The following is a 26443-nucleotide window of genomic DNA, read 5'->3' as shown; positions in this document are numbered from 1 at the left end:
ACTTCCTAAATTTGAAATGGGTGAGAAACCTACTTATATTAGAACCATGGCAATAGAAAATAAATCTTCTGTATGTTTCGGGGAGCTAGAGGATAGTTTAGGTAATTGAAAAATACTTAAGGTAAATTTTAGTGAAATATATTATAAGACATATTTTTTCTTTAGAAATAAATATTTTATTAAAACTATAGAAAAAACTTTTTCTATTAGTTCCAACTAAGAAATGGTATATTTTTTTAAAAAAAGAAGACTTAGATAAAATACCTTTTGAATATAAATATTTGCATATAGAATTTGTCCAAGTTGCTATCAAGCCATTAACTTGGATGGGTCTTAACACTTCAGCACTTGGCTGTTAGAAGACTGTCGAAATCTAGACTTTAAAGATTCCCTACTAGGACTCATAGAAGCTAATTTGAGTAATAGACCAATATTCTTTAATGTTGGCCCTAACTTCTCTTTTTCGTTAACAGATCCAAATATCCTTGATTGTCTTACTCTTAATCTAATTACTTCAGGATATGAGATGAAGCCAGGAACAGAGAACCTATCTGTTACTTATAGAATCTACTATAAAGCTATGACCAGTGTTAGCCCTGGGGTAAAACTAGCAACTTCAAAAAGATTAACTACTTTGTTTATTGCCAACCTGAAAAGTAACTATATAACCCCCAAAAGACTAAAATGGGATGAAATAATTATGCCAAAAAAATAGACCCTAGATCAAGTTATAGAACCTAAGAAAGTTCAAAGCATTGAAGCTCATAGAATAATAGAAACTCTACATGGAAATGTAGAAGTATACTTTTCTACTAGTAGAAGAATTATAATAGATAGGAGAATTTTTACATCTAATATACCTACTTCTGAAAAAGAAAGGACTCAATCAAGATCTTCAGATATTGCATATACTATTTATGAGCCGGTAAGATCTAAACCTAAAATTAATATAATTGACTTTGATGAATTCCAGATAAATAGAGAACTACTAAAGAAAGAATTTGATTCTGAAGAAAATAGAGATAAAAAATAGTAGTTTTTTGACACTTTTAATAATAAGGAGTGAAATATTATTAAAGATATTTAGTTTAATCAAATGAAAATTGAAGAAAGACATATCTTCTTCTTCAATTGGTTTAACAACTATTTTGAGGATATCAGATCTAGCCTACTAATTGCTATGGTCAAAACTATTTCAAAATCATGAAAAACTGAAAGAGGTCCTAATGTAGATTCAATACATCCTCTTTTTGAACCAGTACTAGTTGATGGAGGAATTCATGCTAGTCCTATAAAACTGTTTGCTACTGGTCATAAAGAAACTCCTAAGATAGAATATCTTAGGCAGATTATTGAACAACAAAACTTTACCAATCTTGCTTTTAGTACTATAGGAAGACAAACTGTAAGAATTGAGAATATCCTTTTAGAAAGAAAAGAAAAAATAGGAACAATTATTATAAGATTTTTTGAAAATCCAAAGATAAAAAAGGTTCAAATGCCATTCAGTAATGGAGAAAAGGCTTCTTCTTCTTTAAGAAATGCTCTACCCATGTTTAACGTTCATAAATTAGACTCTTCTAAGATTAAATTAGGACCAACCTTTTCTGATAAATTTATTAGTCAAATTAGTACTAAGATGACCTCCCTCAATCTTAAAGACACGATAAATTATCTGTCTGCTGAATCTTCTGAGGAATTATATATATCTCAAGATGAAGAAAGATATTATTCTGAAGACTCTAAGGAAGAAATTAATCAAATTACAAAGGACATGGACAATCTAGAGGTTAACAGACTTTACAATTACAAACCTTTAAAACAAACCCCTAGGATAAAAAACTATTATACTAGATCAACTTATGCAGATTTACAGTTGGAAGAAAATCTTGACATAACCTCTTCATAATTTGATGGAAGAAGCTTAGTAGAATGAAACCTTGATGGATTTTCTGAATATCAAATTATTACCATGTGTCATTTAATAATGATGTATGCAAATGCTTGTAGAGTTCCAAAAAATTTTGAGCCAAATATAGTTACAATGGTAGTATCCAACTTTTCAGGATGATTAAGAGGATGGTGGGATAATTATCTCACTATTCATCAAAAGTATGAGATCATGACTACTATCAAAAGAGAGCTTGATGGAACTTTCTTTAAAAAATCCTTCTGATGCGATAGTTACCTTAATCTTAAATATTCTTTATCATTTTGTAGGAGACTGTATAGATATATATGAAAAAACTAAAAAATAATTGATAAATCTTAAGTGCAAAACTATATCTAATTTTAGATGGTACAAAGATACATACTTTTCTAAACTTTATCAGCTTCCTGATCCAAATCAAGAGTTTTGGAAAGAAAATTTCATATCAAGGCTATTTCTTTTATTTGCTGAGAAGGTTAGAAATAGATTAAAAAATGAAAGAGATGGTAGTATCAATTATAAGTAATTAGATATAGAAAAGATAGCTCAAAAGGTATAATTAGTAGGAGCTGAATTATGTAATGATTTAAAGATCAGAGATCAGTTAAAAAAGTAGAAATTACTCGAAAAAAATGAATTAGATAATTTCTACTATCAGTTTGAATTTCAATTAGATCAACCATATAATAAAAAATCTAAAAAATTAGGAGAATATAAAAAGAAGTATTATGACAAAAGACCTTCAAAGAAAGGAAAGAGTTCTTCCAAACTATATTCTAAAAAGAGCAAAGTAAAGGCTGAATATCTTAAAAGAAAATCTCTGATCTATTATAAATGTAATCAAGAACGACATCTAGCAAATCGATGCTATAAAAATATTAGAGCAAAAATTAAAGAAATATCTGAGAAAAAAACTCTGAAAGATATTAAAGAGAAGTTAAAGGATCTAATCAATAATCTAGATTTAGAATCAGAATCTAAGTATAATAATTTTGAATAATATTCTTATTGTGAAGAAACTCTCCATGATCATACCAGTGATAAAACTATCTCAGTATTATCTAATGAAGAATAATTTATAGCTGATATTATCAATTCTCTTAAAAATCCTGAAGATAGATAGAATCAACTGGAGAAGTTTTTTATCCTAGTCAAAATCCAAAAGCCCAAAATCTCCAAAACCTCTGTAAAAATTGAAAATCTTTATACCATGAATGAAGTTTTCCAAAGGCTAAGGCAAATCAAATAGAAAGCTTAGAAATTTAGTCTAGATGAGCTAATTAAAGAATAAGTTCTTATAAAAAATGAATTAGCCCTACTTAAAGAAGTGTTGAAAGCTATTAAGACAATCCCTATTGAAGAAACAACTGAAAGAGAAGCTCTATCTTAAATAAATAAAAAATTAAAGGCTCCAATAACTAGTGAAGAAAACACATCTGAAGACTTTTTAGGATCAATTGATAGATATATAAAATAAAAATGGCACTGTAAAATCTTTTTCAAACTAAAAGGAGGCTATAGGTTTAAACATAAAGCTTTAATTGATTCTGGAGCTGATATTAACTGTATGAGAGAATATCTAATTTTTCTCATATATTGTGAAAAATCAACTCAAAAAATTCAGACAGCAAATGAAAAAAAATTTGATTGTATATTATTAGATTCTTGAAGTTCATTTTTGTATAAATAAGACTTATGTCAAAACCTCATTCTTATTAATTAAAATCTTAAAATAAGAAGTTATATTAGGAAATCCCTTTTTAACTCAAACCAAACCCTTCATAGTTACGAATGAAGGTATATCTTCCTTCATAAAAGGCAAAAATGTTATGTTTAAATTTTGTTCAAAATCAGAAGAATCTTTTTTAGATCTTTTAAAAGAATCTATAAAAGTAGAAATTGTAAATACATTATCTAATAAATTTTCTTTGAATGATAAGAAGAAAGAAGTAGCATCCACTTTGGGAGAAAAGGATTTAAAATTATTACACTTATCTCTTTATCTTAACAGGAATATTATTGAAGGAGAACACCTATCCAATCTGAATAATTCTGTAAGAGGTAAAATTCTTAACTCAAAAAGTTCTCATCTTTCGCTCTTTATCTCTCTTAAAGGACATTCAAAAGAAAAAAACATATAATGAGCCAAAAAAAAAGGATGAGTTATTTGAAGAAAGTGCAAGGAGATTTAACTCCTGATCTTTAGAGCATTATTTTTGACAAAATAATACAACCTCATGAAGTCAAAAAAATATTCAGAGAATTATATCCCTACCTTGCAATAGAGTGGTACTAGCCAATACTTATTATACCAAACATCAACATCAAAGCCACTCAAACTATGATCAGAGCTCTATATAAGGGATTGATCAGAAAAGTTTCTATCGACTGCTCTTATCCTATGGATATATTTCCAGATGTAGTTTCTACTATTTTAAAGCAAGCTCGAAAAGGTAGAAGAAAATTAGACATATTGATATGCGGCAGCATTGAAGAAAGAAAAATTAAAAAAATTATATATCCTTTCAGATTTATCATATAACTCTACTCCCAGAAAGAGAAACTAAATATATCCCCAGATGCAACTAATTCAAGTTCATCATTGGAATAGAGGTTAAAGAATTTATAAAAAATTCTAATATGGAGCATTATATACTCTCTAATTACAAGGAAGTATATTGGACAACCAAGAGCAAGAGTTTTTGAGTAGAAAAATGTTAGATAGATGGAAGGATATGGGTTACCACAGACCTACCCATAATAGTTTCAGAGAAAGAAGAGAGTTGGGATTTTCTGCTAAATCTAAAACATTACCTTGAAAAAATAAAGAATAAACTAGAGTATCCCTAGAATAGTATGATTCACTTTCATCAAAGTGAAGAAGAAGATAAGACTACCTAAGAATTTGATTACTCCTTCAACCTTACCTTACTCTTCAGCATCGAAGAATGAAAAAAAAAAAAAAAAAATATATATATATATATATATATATATATTTCTTTTTTCTACTAACCCTTCTACCAATCTCTTGGTAGAATTTTTTTTATAGGTACAATCCAGTGGCTCTTCTATTAGCCACTTCTACAATTAGATGACTACCACTATCTTCTGAAGACAATCACTGCTACTATTTTTGAAGCTGGTTTAATTCTAAGAGATGGTTCATCTTCAAAAATCGATCTACATCAAGATCTAAAGATGATAATCAAGCTACAGAAAGATTTTTGACATCACTACTATTCATCTATAAGAAGATTTCTGACACTGTACAAAAATGACAAGATGCTACAGAAAATTGGATTTAAAATCAATTAAGTTCCGACTTCGGTTTCGACTTCTACAAGCTTTTGGATTCCAAACTAAGTGAAGTTTGTCGGACTCCAAACTGATTGAAGTCCTCATAGTTCCTTCCCTCGCCTATAAATAAAAGGGAAGGCCTTTGTCCAAGGGGAGGCCGAGTGCGGAGAGGCAGGCCAATAGAGATTTCAGATCTACTGGCGGAGTTTTTCTTCCTAATCTCCATCTTCCCTTCTCCTCTCCTCTCTTCCCTTGTCTTCTTCCTTCCAATCATCCATTAAACTCCTTTCCTTCATCTTCTCCGCCTAAACTTCTCTAATCCTCTTCATCTCTTCCTGTACTGCAAACATCTCCTTGTGATCTGCAGAGAGGTTTTAGTTGTTTAATCCTTCTTTCATTTGTTCTCTTCTACCAAAACCAAACCTCCTCCATCATTCCTCCATTAAAGTATTACTTCTCCACCAGCATCATCTTATTTCCTCATTAAACAATTCCACCACACCAACGTTTCCACCAAACCACTCATTATAATATTCCTTCTCCACCTTCATCTTCTTCCTTCTTCCATTATAATATTCATCCCACCTTCCTTTACAGAAGTTCTACAAAACTCTATCATTTAGCTCCGTTAATCTATGTGAGTTTGTAAATAAGTATGCTATTGGTGTGTTTACTCATGTATTAGCATATATTAGCGCTTGTAGTTTGTATTTAAGTTTGTTTAAGCTTGATTAGTGTACATAAAGCTTATACAGTGTGTATTTCAATTTCATCAAACTTCATGTAAGTGTGCTTTTGTAAATAAAATCTATTTTTTTATATTACTATTTTTAATTATATTTTAAGCTTTCTTTACGCTTTAAGCTTGTTCATATTACTATTCATAGTATTGTAACTATACTATAGCTAATTACTATAGTATATGCACTATGCAGTACTGTAGCAGAAATACTGTGCAGTATCACTATGCACTGTAGCATGTTACTGTAGCACGACGGTAAACAACCGGAATGCTACTGAGGCTGTGAAGTAAACAATGGATCTATCTTTTAAGGATAAACAACCCTAAGATTGGTAGAGATTGTGAAGTAAACAATGGATCAATCAAGATAAACAATTCAAATACCACCTGTAACATGCTATAAGGTTGCACTAAAAATATAGTGCAATCTATCATGCAATCATGAAGTAAACAACGAAGCGATTATATGCTATTAAATTAGTAAAAGTACTCTATTTTACTTTAAGCTTTTGTTTATTTCTTTTACTTTATGTTAAGCAGTTTTATTTTACTTTGTTTCATTCTGTTAGTTTTACTTATCTTTTACTTGTCCACTCCACTTAGTTCCTATTTTGTTTACTGCACTTATATTTATTTGTTCTTGTTTAAGTTTTATTTCTTTCTGATAGTAGTCATTTTCACTTTGGTTCAATCTACTCTTACTTATTTTAGCTTTACTTACTGCGGTTAGTTTATCTTTTTAAATTTGTTAATCTATCATAGTCATAGCTTAGTAATTTACTTAATAGTTTATTCAGTAGTTTTATAGTTTATTTGTTACATTTATGTTTATTTACTTTGTTAGTTTATTTATAGTCTTAATCTTTTGTAGCCTTCAATTTAGTTTATTTACTTTATACTAGATAGCTTTAGTTTTAATTATTTTAATCATTCAAAGTTTTATCATAGTTTTAGTTTTAATTATTAGAAGTTTAGTTTATCTTAAGCAACTAAAGTTTTATATTTTTTAGTTTACATTTTAGCTTGTGTTTCCATTAATTTATGTTTCAGTCTGTAATTTCTTATATTAGCTTAGTTTGTGCTTTAGTTCACCTTAGCCTTCTATTAACTTTGTAGGAACCAGATCTAGGGTTTCAGGGTTAGATCTTGAAAAAGAGGGTTAGATCTTGAAACTTTTTCAAGATCATACAACGGAAGACTAAAATAAATTAAAATTTATTTTCTAAGATCAAAAAATCCCTAGATCTAAGATCCTATTACACGATTATTACATGGCATTAAATCAAAAATTAAAATATATAAATATAGCATGAACTACATGTTGATCATATCAACATGTTTCTATACTACATCTAATGTATGTATTAAACAATAGATCAGATCTATTACCTTGCAAGTTAGATGTTCTAACCTTGCTGATCTGGGCTTGAGGATGATGTTGCAAGCCGCACATGCGTCCGGCCTCTAGGAGTCATCCACACGAGCCCACGAATCTCGATCAGAAGTCCTGCTTCAGGAAATCAGCACAGTATGCTAGTACTGCGCTGATCCTTCTTTGATGGTTGATCAGGTGCCTCCTTCTTGATTTGGACTCTTCCAAAGATGGAAAGTAAAAGGAAGAGTTTCAGATCTGAGACACTCTCAGAAAACTCAAGATGGAGGGAGGAAAGATATGAAAACAAAAACCCAAGAAGAAGACCCTCTTCTTCTTCACGTTTTTCTCTCTAGACACCCAAACTTGCATCTTTTATATCTCCATGATCCAAAGGTATTTCTCTCTGATTTTTGGATGACACAATGGTCTCTCAAATCTATAATTTGCCCTAAAATTTCATAAAGAAACTCATCTTATATAAAGAGATATGATAGAGTCCTTGTCTAGGTCAAACACCTAGTCAAGGCTTATCCAAACATGGCAAGTTAAGGGACGCCCAACTCTTGAGCACCTCCTCAATATTTTCATGCATGGATCATAAGAAAAGGGTGCATAATGTATACCCTAAAAGACACAAAAATTTCAAAAAAAATTTGGATAAATTCGGTGCAAAATTGAAAGAGTTTTGGATTTCTAAAACTCTATCTCATAGAATTCGAAATCCAAACTTATTCCTTTTAAATTTGATCCAAACCACTTTCTATGTAAGAAAGAAGAGAGGAGACCTTTTGTGAACATGGGAGAGATTTGGGAGAGGGCTTTTGTTGCACAAAATAAGTGGAGATTGGCGTTGAATAAGAGAGAGGGCGTGGAGAAGGTTTATGTGGCGCAAGGTGGAATTCTAGTCTTACTAGGATTCTGTCTTATGACTTGTTTTAATTTGGTTTCCCAAACCAAATCAAATCAAAATTAGATAAACCCAATTAAAATAGGTCTTAACCCAATTAAGAACCTAATTTAATCAGATTAAATTAGATTTAAATCTGATTTAATTTTCTAATCAAATTAGAAATTAGATTGACCCAAGTCCTAGTTGAACTAGGACTAGTTTTTCCTTGCACTTGGCTTATCCAATAAACTAATTGGACTTGATCCAATCAAGTCCAAAATAAATCTAATTAAATCATATTTAATTAGACTTAATCTCAGCCCATTGGCTTAATCAAATTAAGCCAATTAGCAATTGAATTGCTAATCGATCCTCCTGCAACACTTGCACTGGGTTAAATGTCAATCGTATTGATCATTTAACCCTAGAACGATTCTTAATCGTTGATCAACCATCTGATCAGTTCATGAACTCTAATGTGTGTGACCTCATAGGTCCGAACCTAAGTCGGTAGCATAGGAATAAATTTCTATACCAATCGAAGTGACCATCTAGCAATGGTACCTGACGACCGGATAGGTCGAATGTGTAGAACAACATCCTTAGAACCCATGCGGATATAGTTTTCATATAATTCATCCCCTTGACCAAAATGATCATAGGACACCCCAGAGCTCAACTGTCAACTCTGATCAGGTTGTCCATATTGTATTTCAAAATATCAAATCCATCTGATGGATTACCCTGGTCAAAGTTTTGCTAAATTGAAATACAGCGACTCATTCTTCTCCAACTCTTGGAGTGGTCAATCCCATCTTGATCACACTTTGACTTCGCAAGTACTTGACTGTGCCCAGAAGCCTTCCGTCTCTGAATTAAAAATTCAGTTAGTCCAGTACCAAAGCACAGTGAGTTGCTTGCAAGTCACTGAGGTGATCTCAGGTCTAAGGGACACTTATACCTATATCCCATTAGAGATATTCTCGACAATAGAATACTCTGAAGTTGGTCACGTTCAATGATGATGTACCCTTACATCTCACCTGTATGCCATACCAGTGTCTCCACACTCCTTGGTTAAGAGGACAACCAACCCATATGGCCTACAGCGACCTATGCTCGATAGAAGCTGTCGTCCTTATTAACAGCCTATCATTTGGTCGTGAACAGTTTTAAGGACTAATCGATAAATCCTCTCTTTATCGAACTTAAATAGTCCTAAGGACTTCATCATAACAACGGAGTTCATTAGAAGATGAAAGCTTATGATGAAAATGCCAAATATATTTTATTTATTAACAAATCAATTACAATACTTGGTTGCTCAACCGTCAACAGCTTGACGATTGACTTTTTGGGACACATTTCCCAACAACTCCCACTTGTCCTAAAGCCACTCGGCACAGTATCTAATACCCATCTTCGACTTGTGGTTGTTGAACTCCTTTATTGCCAGGGCTTTAGTGAAGGGGTCGGCCAGGTTCTCCTTTCCGTCGATCTTCTGAAGGTCGACGTCACCTCGATCCACGATCTCTCAGACCAGGTGGAAGCGGTGCAAGATGTGCTTCGTCCGCTGATGTGCTTTGGGTTCCTTCACCTGAGCTATGGCACCAGTGCTGTCACAATAGAGCAGGACTGGACCATCGAGGGAGGGTGCTACTCTGAGCTCGTTGATGAATTTTCTTAGCCACACAGCTTCCTTCGCTGCATCCAATACTGCGATGTACTCCATTTCACAAACAGAGTCTGCCACAGTATGCTGCCTGGAACTCTTCCAGCAGATGGCTCCACCATTCAGAGTAAAGATATAACCCGACACACTCCTGCTGTCATCATGGTCAGATTGGAAGCTGGAGTCTGTGAACCCCACAAGTTTCAGATCTGACTCGCCATAAACCAACCATTGGTCCTTAGTATTTCTCAAATACTTAAGGATGGCTTTAACCACTTTCCAGTGATTTTCTCCAGGATCATATTGGTATCTACTCACTACTCCTAGTGAGTATGCCACATCTGGTTTTGTACATGTCATGGCGTACATGATAGATCCCACGGCTGAAGCATATGGGACTCTACTCGTACGCTCTCTCTCTTCAAGTGTTGTCGGACAATCCTTCTTAGAGAGAGAAATTCTTTGGCCTATCGGTAGATAGCTCTTCTTGGAATTCTCCATGCTGAACCTCTTCAGCACAGTATCTATGTACATGGACTGGGATAACCCAAGCATCCTTTTAGATCTATCCCTATAGATCTTCATCCCTAGGATGTAGGATGCTTCACCCAAGTCCTTCATGGAGAACTGTGATGACAACCAAACTTTTATTCCCTGTAGTGCGGGGATGTCATTCCTAATTAAGAGAATGTCATCCACGTACAAGACAAGGAATACCACAACTGGACCATTTGCCCATTTATAGATGCAGGGCTCTTCTCCATTCTTAATGAAGCCATACGTTTTGATCACCTTATCAAAACGCATGTTCCAACTCCGAGAAGCTTGCTTCAGTCCATAAATGGATCTCTGAAGCTTGCACACCTTGGACTCATCTGTGGATGTAAATTCTTCAGGTTGTATCATATACACCTCTTCAGTCAGCTCTCCATTCAGGAAAGCTGTCTTTACATCCATCTGCCAGATCTCATAATCCAGATGGATAGCTATTGCAAGTATTATCAGAATAGATTTGAGCATTACCACAGGGAAAAACATCTCGTCATAGTCAATACCATAACGTTGACGATACCCCTTGGCAACCAGACGGGCTTTATAGGTCTCCACCTTTCCGTCTGTGCCCCTCTTCCTTTTGAAGACCCATTTACACCCAATGGATTTAACCCCTTCAGGTGGGTCAACCAATGTCCATACATCGTTGACCTTCATGGACTCCATTTTGGATTTCATGGCTTCAAGCCATTTCTCGGAATCAGGTCTCTGCATAGCATCCATATAGGTGATCGGATCCTCATTATTCTCATCAAGTTTGATGGGATCACCGTCCCGGACCAAGAAACCGTAGTATCTGTCCGGCTGACGCGGTACTCTACCGGATCGCCTTAATGGTACAGGTATATTGGGCTCTGAATCTGATCTAATCATATCCGACTCAGGTTCAGCTATTGGTGTCGGTCCTTCTACCTGTTGAACTTCATCAAGTTCAACCTTAGAGGCAACGGTTCCTTCACCAAGGAACTCCTTTTCTAAAAAGATTGCCTTAAGGCTGACGAACACCTTTTGTTCATCAGCATGGTAGAAAAAATATCCTTTTATCTCTTTGGGGTACCCTATGAATGAGCATTTGTCAGACCTAGGTCCAAGTTTGTCTGTGACTAATCATTTGACATAGGCCGGGCACCCCCAGACCCTATGGTGTGAAAGTGCTGGCTTACGTCCCGTCCATATCTCATATGGAGTCTTAATTACAGACTTACTTGGAACCCTATTTAACAGATAACAGGCCGATTCGAGTGCATATCCCCAGAAGGATATCGGCATGCTAGCAAAACCCATCATGGATCGGACCATGTCTAACAGAGTCCGATTCCTCCTTTCAGACACACCAATATGCTGTGGTGTTCCTGGAGGAGTCCATTGGGAGAGAATCCCATTCTCTCCTAGATATGTGAGAAACTCACTAGAAAGGTATTCTCCTCCTCGATCAGATCGAAGAGTTTTAATACTCTTCCCAGTTTGTTTTTCTACTTCACTTCGGAATCGTTTGAACATTTCAAATGAATCTGACTTATGTTTCATCAGATAGACATATCCATATCGGGATAGGTCATCCGTGAAAGTTATGAAGTAAAAATATCCACCTCTAGCACTGGTGTGCTCATGGGCCTGCATACATCAGTATGTACTAGGCCCAAGAGCTTAGTAGCTCTCTCACCTTTTCCAGTAAAAGGTGACTTGGTCATTTTACCAAGAAGACATGACTCACAGGTTAGAAGTGATTCATAATCACTGACTTCGAGGATTCCCTCTTGAGTCAACCTGTTTATTCTGTTCTTGTTTATATGACCTAGCCTACAGTGTCATAAGTAGATATCTGACATACTATCTAATCTAGGATGCTTGCCAGTAGAATAGACTCTTATCAGGCTTGATCTTTTTGGTCTGGCTCTGCACTGATGTCCCAGCCTGAACTTGCACCTTCTTCACTTTCTTCTTCTTGTTCTTTTTCCCTTTCTCAAAAGGTCGAGAACGAGAAGACGAACCTCCCACTAAGTTCACCGACTCCTTGTGAAGTTGGTGATCCTTCTCAAAGTTCTGAAGCAACCTTAGTAACCTGTGGTAGTTTACTTCAGACTTTGTCATTCTATAATGAGTGAGGAATGGGAATTAAGACTTGGGCAGCGAGTTCAGTATTGCATTTTTCCCAAGCTGCTCATGCAAGGGAAAGCCGAGCTTGCTCAATCGTTCCATCAGCTCGATCATGTACAATACATGATCAGTGACAGAGGCACCATCCCGCATTTTGGCATTGAAGATGGCACAACTAGTCTTGTGCCTCTCCACGTCATCGAGTGTACCAAAGGCATCCTCCAACACTTGAAGCATGTCCTTTGGCTGAGCCATCTCGAATCTGCGACTGAACTCGTCGCTCATAGCAGTGAGCATGATACAGCACATCGTGGTCCGGTCACTGAGCCACTTTTGGTAAGTGTCTCTGACTGTTCCACATGCATTGACAGCTGGCTCCTCAGGTACAGGATCCATTATCACATATAGGATCCGTTCATGCTCCAGGACTATCTTCAACTTTCGATACCAGCTATCGAAGTTGGGTCCCACCAACTTATCATTGTCCAACAATGATCGGAGCGATAGAGAAGTGGCCATATTTGCACAAAGGAGAACCATAACCTAATTAGTAATTGATTCATTAAACCTAAAGATTTGGACTTTAATCAAAAGGTTTCTCCCACTATTTTATTCGAATTGGTAGCCTCTACCTCCAACTCGAGGAATTACCCTAATTCCTTAGCGGGTACTAGAATCCACTTAGACTGCACACAAGCCCAACTTTGGTTGGTCAACCCATGTACATCTAAGGGTAGGTTCATAACCAATTATTTCTCTAAATAATTTTTAGTAATTTTAATTTTGCCCCAGAAACCTAATCAGTAGGCTTTGGCCTCCACTGTAAGGATCCGGTTAGGTCCAACCATTAACATGATCATACTTGGTGTATCTAACCAACGAATGATTAAGTCCAACTTTGGTTGGCTCACCTAACCACCATTAGAGAGATACTTCCAAGTCGTCATATGATGAGTGATAATTCCATTAGTCAACAAGCACCAGGCCTTTGGGTCTGCAATGATTATTGAGTTAATGGACTCATTATCAAACACCTTAATGGGAGGCTATGACTCAGTTATCTCCATAACTTTATCATTTTAAGGACCTAATAATTTTAGAGAATTTAAATAATTTAGAGGATGAGGTCAGATGAACCAGCTTATCATGATCCTCCCACTGGCTTCACCAAGTCAGCTTAAGGGAGACCATTAAAAGGGCTGGTCTAGGAGCACCTAAATCAGTCACACTGATTTACCTAGCTGACATGGGTCAGCTCGAATAGTCAAGTGATCCGATCAAAACATAATTTCACCAAGAGGCCAGGTAAGTTCGATCAGTGGGAGGGTCTGCCAAAGCTTGCCTTAGACACCATCAGAAATGGCCAGGTAAGCGGGCTCCCAATTAAAAACCACCGGTCTGGTTTACCTTAGACACCAACTGGTTTAATTAGTTTCGATTAGATCAACCTAACAGTTCGTGCTAGACCGCTTAGCCAAGAATCAAGTCCATTTGGTTCTCGTTAAAGACATGGACTTGACCAACTACAACTATTGTAATTGATCTAGAGAATCCTTGATCTAATCTAAGACAACAATTGATTAGATTTAGTCAATTCTCTAATTAAGTCAATCTTTAATCTAACCATAGGTCTAACCCAATTAATGGACCTAATTCCCACTAACCCATTAACCCAATGTGTTATGATTTATGTCTTAGGTTCTTCAATTCACAATCCTAGAACCTAATCAAACAACTTCTTAATTCTTAATTAAGTTTTGGGCTGAGGGTTGGGTTCGGCTTTTCAAAAAATAATTTTCATATTTGTAAAATAATTTTATAATATGATTCTACCAACCATATTGCATGTTTGATTCATAATCAAGATGCAAGTGAAATAAACATAAAACTACTTTAGATCTAATCTAAACAGGTTCATGTAATTGAAATAATTTCAACTTTAAATAATTTCTTTGCACAAAAATTATTAACAAAGAGATTTTATTTTAGATTTAAATATATTTTAAATCTAATAAATCATAAATTTAATCTAGATCATATCTAATAAATTTATGATTAAAGATAGATCTACACAAACTAGGACAACCTTTGCACTGTAAGGGGTAAACCTTACAGCAGGACAACCTTGCAGTTTGTGATTGATCTAAAATTTTAATTTCAGATTTAATAATCAGATTATAAGTTAGATCTAATCTAAAAATAATCTAAGCATGAATAAATAATCATGTAATAAAGAACCTAGGCTCTGATACCAATTGTAGGAACCAGATCTAGGGTTTCAGGGTTAGATCTTGAAAAAGAGGGTTAGATCTTGAAACTTTTTCAAGATCATACAGCAGAAGACTAAAATAAATCAAAATTTATTTTTTAAGATCAAAAAATCCCTAGATCTAAGATCTTATTACATGATTATTACATGGTATTAAATCAAAAATTAAAATATATAAATATAGCATGAACTACATGTTGATCATATCAACATGTTTCTATACTACATCTAATGTATGTATTAAACAATAGATCAGATCTATTACCTTGCAAGTTAGATGTTCTAACCTTGTTGATCTGGGCTTGAGGATGATGTTTCAAGCCGCACACGCATCCGGCCTCTAGGAGTCATCCACACGAGCCCACGAATCTCGATCAGAAGTCCTGCTTCAGGAAATCAGCACAGTATGCTAGTACTGCGCTGATCCTTCTTTGATGGTTGATCAGGTGCCTCCTTCTTCTTGATTTGGACTCTTCCAAAGATGGAAAGTAAAAGGAGGAGTTTCAGATCTGAGACACTCTCAGGAAACTCAAGATGGAGGGAGGAAAGATATGAAAACAAAAACCCAAGAAGAAGACCCTCTTCTTCTTCACGTTTTTCTCTCTAGATATCCAAACTTGCATCTTTCATATCTCTATGATCCAAAGGTATTTATCTCTGATTTTTGGATGGTAAAAAGGTATCTCAAATCTCTAATTACATCTAAAATTTCATGAAGAAATTCATCTTATATAGAGAGATATGATAGAGTCCTTGTCTAGGTCAAACACCTAGTCAAGGCTTACCCAAACATGGCAAGTTAAGGGACGCCCAACTCTTGAGCACCTCCTCCATATTTTTGTGCATGGATCACAAGGGTAAATAATGTATACCCTAAAAGCCACAAAAATTTCAAAAAAAATTTGGATAAATTCGGTGCAAAATTGAAAGAGTTTTGGATTTCTAAAACTCTATCTCATAGAATTTGAAATCCAAACTTATTCTTTTTAGATTTGATCCAAACCACCTTCCATGTAAGAAAGAAGAGAGGAGACCTTTTGTGAATGTGGGAGAGATCTGGGAGAGGGCTTTTGTTGCACAAAATAAGTGGAGATTGGCGTTGAATAAGAGAGAGGGCGTGGAGAAGGTTTATGTGGCGCAAGGTGGAATCCTAGTCTTACTAGGATTCTGTCTAATGACTTGTTTTAATTTGGTTTTCCAAACCAAATCAAATCAAAATTAGATCAACCTAATTAAAATAGATCTTAACCTAATTAAAAACCTAATTTAATCAGATTAAATTAGATTTAAATCTGATTTAATTTTCTAATCAAATTAGAAATTAGATTGACCCAAGTCCTAGTTGAACTAGGACTAGTTTTTCCTTGCACTTGGCTTATCCAATAAACCAATTGGACTTGATCCAATCAAGTCCAAAATAAATCTAATTAAATCATATTTAATTAGACTTAATCTCAGCCCATTGGCTTAATCAAATTAAGCCAATTAGCAATCGAATTGCTAATCGATCCTCCTGCAACACTTGCACTGGGTTAAATGTCAATCGTATTGATCATTTAACCCTAGAACGATTCTTAATCGTTGATCAACCATCTGATCAGATCATGAACACTAATGTGTGTGACCTCATAGGTCCGAACCTAAGCCGGTAGCATAGAAATAAATTTCTATACCAATCGAACTGACCATCTAGCAATGGTACCCGACGACCGGATAGGTCGAATGTGTAGAACAACATCCTTAGAACCCATGCGGTTATAGTTTTCATATAATTCATCCCCTTAACCAAAATGATCATAGGACACCCCAGAGCTCAACTGTCAACTCTGATCAGGTTGTCCACATTGTATTTCAAAATATCAAATCCATCTGATGGATTACCCTGGCCAAGGTTTTGCTAAATTGAAATACAGTGACTCATTCTTCTCCAACTCTTGGAGTGGTCAATCCCATCTCGATCACACTCTGACTTCACAAGTACTTGACTGTGCCCAAAAGCCTTCCGTCCCTGAATTAGAAATTCAGTTAGTCCAGTACCAAAGCACAGTGAGTTGTTTGCAAGTCACTGAGGCGATCTCAGGTCTAAGGGACACTTATACCTATATCCCATCAGAGATATTCTCGACAGTAGAATACTCTGGAGTTGGTCACGTTCAATGATGATGTACCCTTACATCTCACCTGTATGCCATACCAGTGTCTCCACACTCCTTGGTTAAGAGGACAACCAACCCATATGGCCTACAGCGACCTATGCTTGATAGAAGCTGTCGTCCTTATTAACAGCCTATCATTTGGTCGTAAACAGTTTTAAGGACTAATCGATAAATCCTCTCTTTATCGAACTTAAATAGTCCTAAAGACTTCATCATAACAACAGAGTTCATTAGAAGATGAAAGCTTATGATGAAAATACCAAATATATTTTATTTATTAACAAATCAATTACAATACTTGGTTGCTCAACCGTCAACAGCTTGACGATTGGCTTTTTGGGACACATTTCCCAACAAACTTGAGCCTTAGTTTAAGTTTTATGTACTTAGCTTGTTTTAGACTTTCATTAGCCTACGTCTGTTCATCTTAGTGTTTGTAGGTCTGTTTGTCCAGTAAATCTGTCTGTCCATCTATCCATCCTTTAACTCCCTTTTGTATGCTTATTTGTTCATCATCTACCTTTGTTTTTCTTATTTAGATACCATCTGTCTAGATATTATCTGTAAGCTTGATCTCCTTTACTCCTCAATCATAAATCATTTTGCTTCTATACTCCTGGGTCCCTGGCTTTTTGTTATATGGTGCATGCAGGCAGTATTGTATACCATATAGTTCGTCTATTTGTTTGTTGCTTCCATGTCTATGCATGTAGATTTTACTGATGTGTCACACTGCTGTGACAATTTACCGTTGGGCACTGTGATACTTCCATCTCATGATTATCGGGATTTCTGATCTACATCAGGAGAGTCCGTTAGGACTTGTGAAATATCATAATCTATGGCTGTGGCTCCGATCCACTCACACACATGCAACACTACTACTTCCTTGCATACGCGTGTTAGCCTGGGTCAAATTGGTATCAGAGCCAAAGTCATGCCAGGGAGGGGATCTGTCAATTTTTTAGCCATATAGAGTAGATTAGATAGGTAGCACGATAATTTTTGTGTTAGCCATGAGGAAAGACGTTTAGAATGGTAAGTCACAAATTGACTGTTGGTGTCATCTTTATGGCTAGTAACTTTAGATCTCTTGTCGAACTTTTGAAAACTGATTCTGTTCTCTACCTTACTTATGCTCTAAATAACTTATCTATGATCATAAAATATCTTTAATAAGCAAAATGAATAAAATCCTAGTAATTATTGAGGAGTTAATTAGTAGCCTAGATATTTAGTATAGATATATATACGTAGAACTTAGTTTAAAATAGAAATTAGAGTTAACACTTTCTATGATTTTTTAAGAGGAAGAAATAGATAGACTAGTTAGGTTAGAGATATTTAACATACATTTAGATAATAGATAGCTAATTCTCTCAATATAATAAAAATAGATGAAGATATTGAAGCCTTTGATATGAAGGATTGGGGTCAAAATGATGTACAAGATGATATAAAATCCATCTACCCTGAAGAAATAGAAGATAAATTCTATCCGAAAGAAACTAATATAAAGATATTCTCTCCAGAAGTACTTGAAGAATCTGATAAAAAAAATGAAGAATAGTCCTATAATTATTATCTCCAGAATCTTGAGAGAAAAGAACTTAGATATAAAGATCATGGGATAAAGAAACTCTTCAAGCTGAGGAAAATCTCGCCTTCCAAGACAAGAAAAACTTCACCTTCTAACTTGGAAGATACTAGGCTTCAGAAAAATACTTACTTTCAAACTAGATCTTTAAATAAATCTTCAATTACTTTGAGAGAATTAGAAAATAGTCTAAAAGATTATAGTATAAAACTTATTATAGATATTTTATATGATTCAAAAGAAAATATAAAAATAAAAATAAAAATAAAAAAATTGGCTAGGTTAGTTCTTGATACTCCATATGGCTTTTATATTGACTTTAATATCATAGAAATAGCTAAATTTTCTAAAGACAAAGAACTATTAAGAGAAGATTTCGATTTTGATAAAAACAAAAATAGAAAAAAGTGGTTCTTTGATACCTACGATAAAAGAAAAAGAGATTTTATAAGAAAAATAAGATTTAGTTAGATGAGAATTGAAGAGAGACATATTTTTTTTGACTGATTTGATATATACTATATCCAGGGCCTTAAGAAAGCTTGTCCTAGAATTTAGGAAACTATTATTAATAGGATTGCTAAATCATAGAAAGATTGTAAAAGCTTTAAAGATGAACCTGTTTACAAGACAACTCAGGTTCAAAATAAGAAGAATACGAGTTCAACTAAGATTTCTACTAATGATCTTGATCAAATTTTTAAAGTAGAAACTCTTCCTGATAAAATGTCTGAACATCTAGACCAGGTTGGGAAACAACAAAACTATATGGATCATCCTCTCAACTTTAAAAAAACTCAAACTAATAGCCTTTTAGAAGATAAAAAATAATCTGAAGTTGATCAGGATCATTCTGATAATTCACTAATAAAGATTGGTGACTTTTCTATAAAGATCGATACTCTACCCAATCTCATAGGAATTGAAATTGAAAATGATTCATCTGAAGAATTTGATAAAATCTTGATTAAAGAAAACCCTTCTGATGAAATCATTAAGACTATTCATAGTCCCCATACTAATACTGGGGTTGATCCGAACTCTATATCTTTACTAGAATCTTTTGAGTCAAGTTCAGGCATCAGTTAATTGAAGGTACCAATCAAAGAACACACTAAAATCATTAAAAAATTACTGAAAAAGATCATCTGGATTTAACTGAGGTACCTCCAACACCTGACCTCTCTGAAGTACAATCAGAAAAGAAATTCTTAGAAGAATTAGATAAAATTATACTAAATCAATTTGATATAATTTCTTCTTATGAAACTTTTGAAGATAATGTTTCTACATATGATATGTTCGATCTAAAAATCAGGCCTGACTCTTTACCTGAATTCAAACCTTTGAACCAGCATACCTTAAACCTGTCACCCTCATCTAGTTGGTCTAATTTAACTCCTTTATCTGAAGAAATTCATAAAACCTCATGTTCCTCTAAGGATAAAGGAACTAGTAGTCCCTTAAGGATTAGTAATCCCTTAAAAATTAGTAATTCTTTAGATCATAGTGATCTCTTGATCACAAAAAAATTTGAGAATAAGAGAATAGTTAATAGAGAAAATATAGTTAGTAAATTGTTTATCTCAAAAAGCACCGAAGATAAATCAAGTTCTAACTATAAACTTGTAGTTCAGATCTCTAAGATAATAAATTATTATCCTAAACCAATCTTTATGGATTCACAGTTGGCAAAAACTTCTAACAACTTATCCACCATCCATTTTAAAAGAAAATCTCTTGATTGGAACCCTGATGGATTTACTGAATTTCAAATGGTTAATAGTTGTCATCAACTGACAATGATACACTTGAAAGTCTGTAAGATCCATGATTATTCATAAATTTTAATTGCTAAGATAATGATAACTTACTTGTTAAGACAATTGAAAGGTTGGTAGAAAATCCCTTCCACTAATTCAGAAATTGTGAATATCATTAAGAAGAACTCTAAAGGCAACAACCCTTTAGATTATCTTTTGAACACTGTAGATAAACTATATATAGGTATTAATAATTAGTTTAGTTAATTAGCTTTAGAAGTAACAATTTAGTTGAGTTTGGATGGTATAGAGACACTTATTCTGTTATATTAAGTCTTAAAAGATTTTCTTTAGAACTATCTCCTTTAGGGTTAAAATATTACTCGGCTATATTGGTATTTACTTTAAAAATATTACATCTAGGTTTAAAAATTAATTTAGGAATAGCCTTTCTACTCTTAGAATAAGATAGAATTAGATTAGAATATATAGATAATATTAGTAAGTCAGATAGAATAACTCCTTTAGATAGATCTAAATTGAATAGCAAATCAAAAATCGGAGATCAATATAGAAAGTCATATAGTAAAGAAAAGATATATGATCTCTACAACTTAGAAGATTTCTGTTATCAATTTGGACTTCAACTAGATAAATAATATATAAAAAAACATAAAAAATTCAAGAAGAAGTTTGATAAAAGAGCTAGAAAGATCCCTAAAAAGTAGAATGAAATAAATCATCTGATGTTTTATTTTTTTTAATTTACTATAAAAGCAATAAAGAAGGTCATCATTCGATAAACTTTAAGGTAAATTATAAGATCTCTAAGTTTTTCAAAATTTCAGTCAAAATCCCAAAACAAAGAATTATACTTAAAGATCAAAAACAAAAAAGAAAAATATGTTTACAAATTTATAAAAACTCTTTGACTATGAAAGATCCCATTACAATGATATCTTGGGCAACATATAAGCTTTTACTCTCATATACTAATATAGTATTCATCTCAGGAGACATACTTCATCAAGATAATATCAAAAAAAGAGAAAGCTAGATATCTGATGCAAACAGTCTAGATCAACATATAAAGAAAAAAGGTAAATTAATAAGAATTGCTTCAGGTAAGTATAAAAGCTATCTTGCTATAAAAAAAAAAAAGATTCTTATAAATCATAAGGCCATTTCAAATATTTAAGAAGCACTAATAAATTAAGAATTGTAGAAGGATATCAATTACAAAAATCTAGTTTCTAGATAAATATTTGTTAGTTGGCAAGAAAATTTTTTGACTTTTCTCAAGATAAATCGACTATTCTCTAATTCTGATCCAAAATTTTGCAGAAAAATAGACCACAAAAAGAAAATACAAAATAGAAGGACTGCTCTTGAGAAAAAAAAATATTTTCAAAATTACAAGCCAGAACTTTCTCAAAGGACTTATGACTTGGTCAACAAGGTATGGAAAACTCATCTTTTAAACCAAAAAAGGAGACTTTAGAAAAGCCATGTCAGCTCTTGTTGATCATTTATCTGAAAAGAAATTATCTTTGATGGTGCTAAAAGAGAAAATAAGACTATCAGATGAACACTCAAACCAAATCATACTTGATTTGGTTACTCTCTTCAGAGTGGAGACACCTACAACAAATAAGCTAAAAAGACTTGATTGTTGGAAAAAAGCTCAAGAAGTTTTAACCAACGAACTTCTAGAAGATATTTTTCAAAAAGCAACTCAGCCCAATGAAACAAAAGAACTACTTGAAGAATTGCAAATTTTCTTAATAGACGGATATGAATTATTTGTAGAATTATAATTTATTCTAATAGATGGATGAAATTATCCCAAGCTATATCTTCCATTGATCAATAAGTATGCTAAAGAAGAACTCAGAGCTCTATATAAAGGATTGGTACGAGTAATGTCAGTAGATCCTTTCACCAATCTATATATATTTCCAGCTGTGGTCAGCAAAGTTCTATATGAAGTAGAAAAAATATACAAGAATCTGTTAAAAGTTGTAATTTTCAGTGGCATTAAAACTAGAGATATTGGAGTAGTAAATTATTCTTTCCAAATTTATGAAGTCAGTATTTTTGAAGAAGAAGATTATATTATATTGTCCATTACAGATGAAGAAGAGCTTCCAAAAAAATTTAATTTTAGAGAATATCAAGAAATAAACCTATTAGAAGTCTACTCAAGGGCTCAAAAAAAGAAAACTCAATGATGCTGGTCTGATAGAAGAATTTGGGTAACTACTTTACTCTTTATTAACATTGAAGTAGTAGGAGCTTGAGGAAAGACATGGGATCCTCTATTAAATGAAAAAAATTATCTAGAAGAGGTTCAATGCAAGATAAGACAAATTAGACAAACTCTTCAGTATTCAAATCCTCAATCAAGCAACACAAATCTAGAAGACTTGGCTACTTTATCACTTAGCTAATCTTATTCAGAAAGATGACCAAGATAATTTTCTAGTACTCAACCAACTCATTCTAAAGGTTGAGCTTTGTAAAAAAAAAAAGTTTTTACTAACCCTTGTACCAATCTTTTGATAGAAATTTTTTTTTTACAGGTACAATTTTTGTAGCTCTTCTATTAGCCACTTTGACAACCAGATGACTACTACCACTTCAGAAGACCATACTATGTCTACACCAACAATCATGACTATTATTCTCGAAGTCAATTTAATTTTTAGAGACAGTTCATCTTCAAAATTCGATCTACATCAGGATCCAAAGATGACAAACAAGTTACAGAAAGATTTCTGACATCATCACTATTAATCTACAGGAAGATTTCTGACACTGTACAGTAACAACAAGATGGTGCAAAAAATTAGACTTAAAATTAATTAAGTTCCGACTTTGGTTCCGACTTCTACAAGCTTCCGAAATCTAAATGAATTGAAGTTCATCAGATTCCAAACCGATGGAAGTCCACATAGTTCTTTCCCTCACCTATAAATAAAGGAGAAGGCCTTCATTCTGAGGGGAGGTTGAGCGCAGAGAGACAAGTCGAGAGGGATTTTGGATCTAATGGCAGAGTTTCTCTTCCTCATCTCCATCCTCCCTTCTCCTCTCCTCTCTTCCCTTGTCCACTTCTTCTAATCTCCTTCATCTTTTCCATGAAGCCTTCATCTTCTTCCACAAAACCTTCTTTCATTTTCTCTAATCTCCATCATTTTCTTCCCTCATCACAGACATACCCATGTGAAGTCGAGCTATCTGCAGAGGGATCTTTTTTATCCTCCTTTTGTTTAAGCCATCTCCATTTGTTTCTTCCACCACACCACATCTCATCCCATTAAAATACTCCACCCTCCTCATCATTCTCCATTAAACAACTCATTTCATCTTCCCACTCACTATCATCATCCATTAAAAAATCCACCACTCCACAACGTCTCCAACAAACCTTCCATTATAATATTCCTTCTGCTAACAACATTCTATTTTTCCATTAAAATATTTTCTTCTCCTCTTTCTACACAGAAGTTCCACAAAACTCTATCATTTAGCTCCATTAATTCATGTGAGTTTGTAAATAAGTATGCTTATTAGTGTGTTAACTCATATATTAGCATATATTAGTGCTTGTGGTTTGTATTTAAATTTATTTAAGTTTGATTAGTATATATAAAGCTTGTATGGTGTGTATTTCAATTTCATCAGGCTTCATGTAAGTATATTTTTGTAAATAAAGCCTTTTTTTTTCATATTATTATTTTTAATTATGCTTTAAGCTTTCTTTATGTTTTATGCCTGTTTATATTATTGTTCATAGTACTGTAGTTGTACTGTAGCTAATTACTGTAGCATATGTATGGTATAGTACTGTAGCAAAAATATCATGTAGTACTATTGTGCACTGTAGCATATTACTGTAGTAGACAGTAAACAACCAGAATGCTACTAAGACTGTGAGGTAAACAATGGATCAGTCTCTTAAGGATAAACAATCCTAAGGTTGGTAGAGATTGTAAAGTAAACAACAGATCAATTAGGATAAACAATCCAAATACAATCTGTAACATGCTATAAGGTTGCACTAAAAACATAATACAATCTATCATGCAATCGTGAAGTAAACAACGGAGTAATTATATGCTATTAAATTAGTTAAAGTACTCTATTTTACTTTAAACTTTCATTTATTTTCTTTACTTTATATTAAGTAGTTTTATTTTACTTTGTTTAAGCAATTTGTTTCATTCTGTTAGTTTTACTTATCTTTTACTTGTCCATTCTGCTTGATTCCTATTTCATTTACTACACGTATATTTATTTGTCTTTGTTTAAGTCTTATTTCTTTCTGATAGTAGTCATTTTTATTTTGGTTCATTCTGCTCTTACTTATTTTAGCTCTACTTACTGTAGTTAGTTTATCTTTTTAAGTTTGTTAATCTGCCATAGTCATAGCTTAGTAATCTACTCAATAGTTTATTCAGTAGTTTTATAGTTTATTTATTATATTTATATTTATTTACTTTGTTAGTTTATTTATAGTCTTAATCCTTCGTAGCCTTCAGCTTAGTTTATTTACTTTATGCTGGATAGTTTTAATTTTAATTATTTTAATCATTTGAAGTTTAGTGATAGTTTTAGTTTTAATTATTAGAAGTTTAGTTTATCTTAAGCAACTTAAGTTTTGTTGGTGCAAAAATTCGCTCGCGTCGGAGAAGCTGGAGTCGGGGAAGCCGCGGTCGCCGTCGGGACCTGCAAGGGAAGTCTAAACCGGAGGTGGGGTTGCTCCGGCAAGACCCTCCGACGCTCAAGTCAGTTCTCTGCCTCAACAAGAATGGAGTGCTCGAACGGAGAATTTAGCAGAGTTTTGAGATAAGGAAAAGGAGCTTAAAGAATAACGTATCTGGATCCCCCTTTTATAGGCGGAGGAGGCAAAGGATTGATGGCGACGTTTGTAACCGCCTGGTAGTGGGCCGCCTATGATCAGGGGAATTGATTGTGAAAGATAGTGGGGTAGACCCGTGGCTATCGCCATAGCCTGCCACGTAGGGCCTGTTGTAGGTAGTAGGGCGGCGTCCGTTGCCGCTAGTTGTCAGCGAGTAGTTGGATCGTGCAGCACCTGCCGCAGGGAGCGGAGCAGAATCGTGGCCGTTGACATAGCCTGTCAGAGAGTAGTGGGTCCGCCGCAGGGGGAGGTGGAGCCACGCGGAATCCGCTACAGGAAGTGGAACAGGATCATGGCTGTTATTGTTATCTGCCAAGGGGCGCGGATCCGTTGATCAAGGCTCGGCAGTGGTCGGAGTTCGGCCTTTGCAGGAGTCCGGGAGGAGTCCCCCTTTCGATTGAGGTCGTGGGTGGAGTCCGGCTCCAGTAGCTGACACTGAGGTCGGAGACTGAGGTCGGAACTTGGCTCCCGTAGGAGTCCGGGCGGAGCCGCCCTGCTACTGATGACGGAGCCCGGTTCCCGTAGGAGCCCGGGCGGAGCCGTTCCGCTGTCGATGGAGGAGCCCGGCTCCCGTAGGAGTTCGGGCGGAGCCATTCTGCTGTCGATGGTGGAGCCCGGCTCCCGTAGGAGTCCGGGCGGAGCCGTTCTGCTGCCGATGGTGGAGCCCGACTCCCGTAGGAGTCCGGGCGGAACCGTTCTGCTGTCAATGGTGGAGCCCGGCTCCCGTAAGAATCCGGGCGGAGCCGTTCTGCTGTCGATGGAGGAGCCCGGCTCCCGTAGGAGTCCGGGAGGAGCCGTTCTGCTGTCGATGGTGGAGCCCGACTCCCGTAGGAGTCCGGGCGGAACCGTTCTGCTGTCGATGGTGGAGCCCGGCTCCCGTAGGAGTCCGGTTGGAACCGTTCTGCTATCGATGGAGGAGCCCGGCTCCCGTAGGAGTCCGGGCAGAGCCGTTCTGCTGTCGATGGTGGAGCCCGGCTCCCGTAGGAGTCCGGGCGGAACCGTTCTGCTGTCGATGGTGGAGCCCGGCTCCCGTAGGAGTCCGGGCGGAGCCGTTCTGCTGTCGATGGTGGAGCCCGACTCCCGTAGGAGTCCGGGCGGAACCGTTCTGCTGTCGATGGTGGAGCCCGACTCCCGTAGGAGTCCGGGCGGAACCGCTCTGCTGTCGATGGTGGAGCCCGGCTCC

The sequence above is a fragment of the Elaeis guineensis genome, chromosome 5 (genome assembly GCF_000442705.2).
Source record: "Elaeis guineensis isolate ETL-2024a chromosome 5, EG11, whole genome shotgun sequence".
NCBI classification, from domain to species: domain Eukaryota; kingdom Viridiplantae; phylum Streptophyta; class Magnoliopsida; order Arecales; family Arecaceae; genus Elaeis; species Elaeis guineensis.
The sequence above is the reverse complement of the archived record's forward strand: the minus strand, read 5'-3'. Positions refer to the sequence as shown.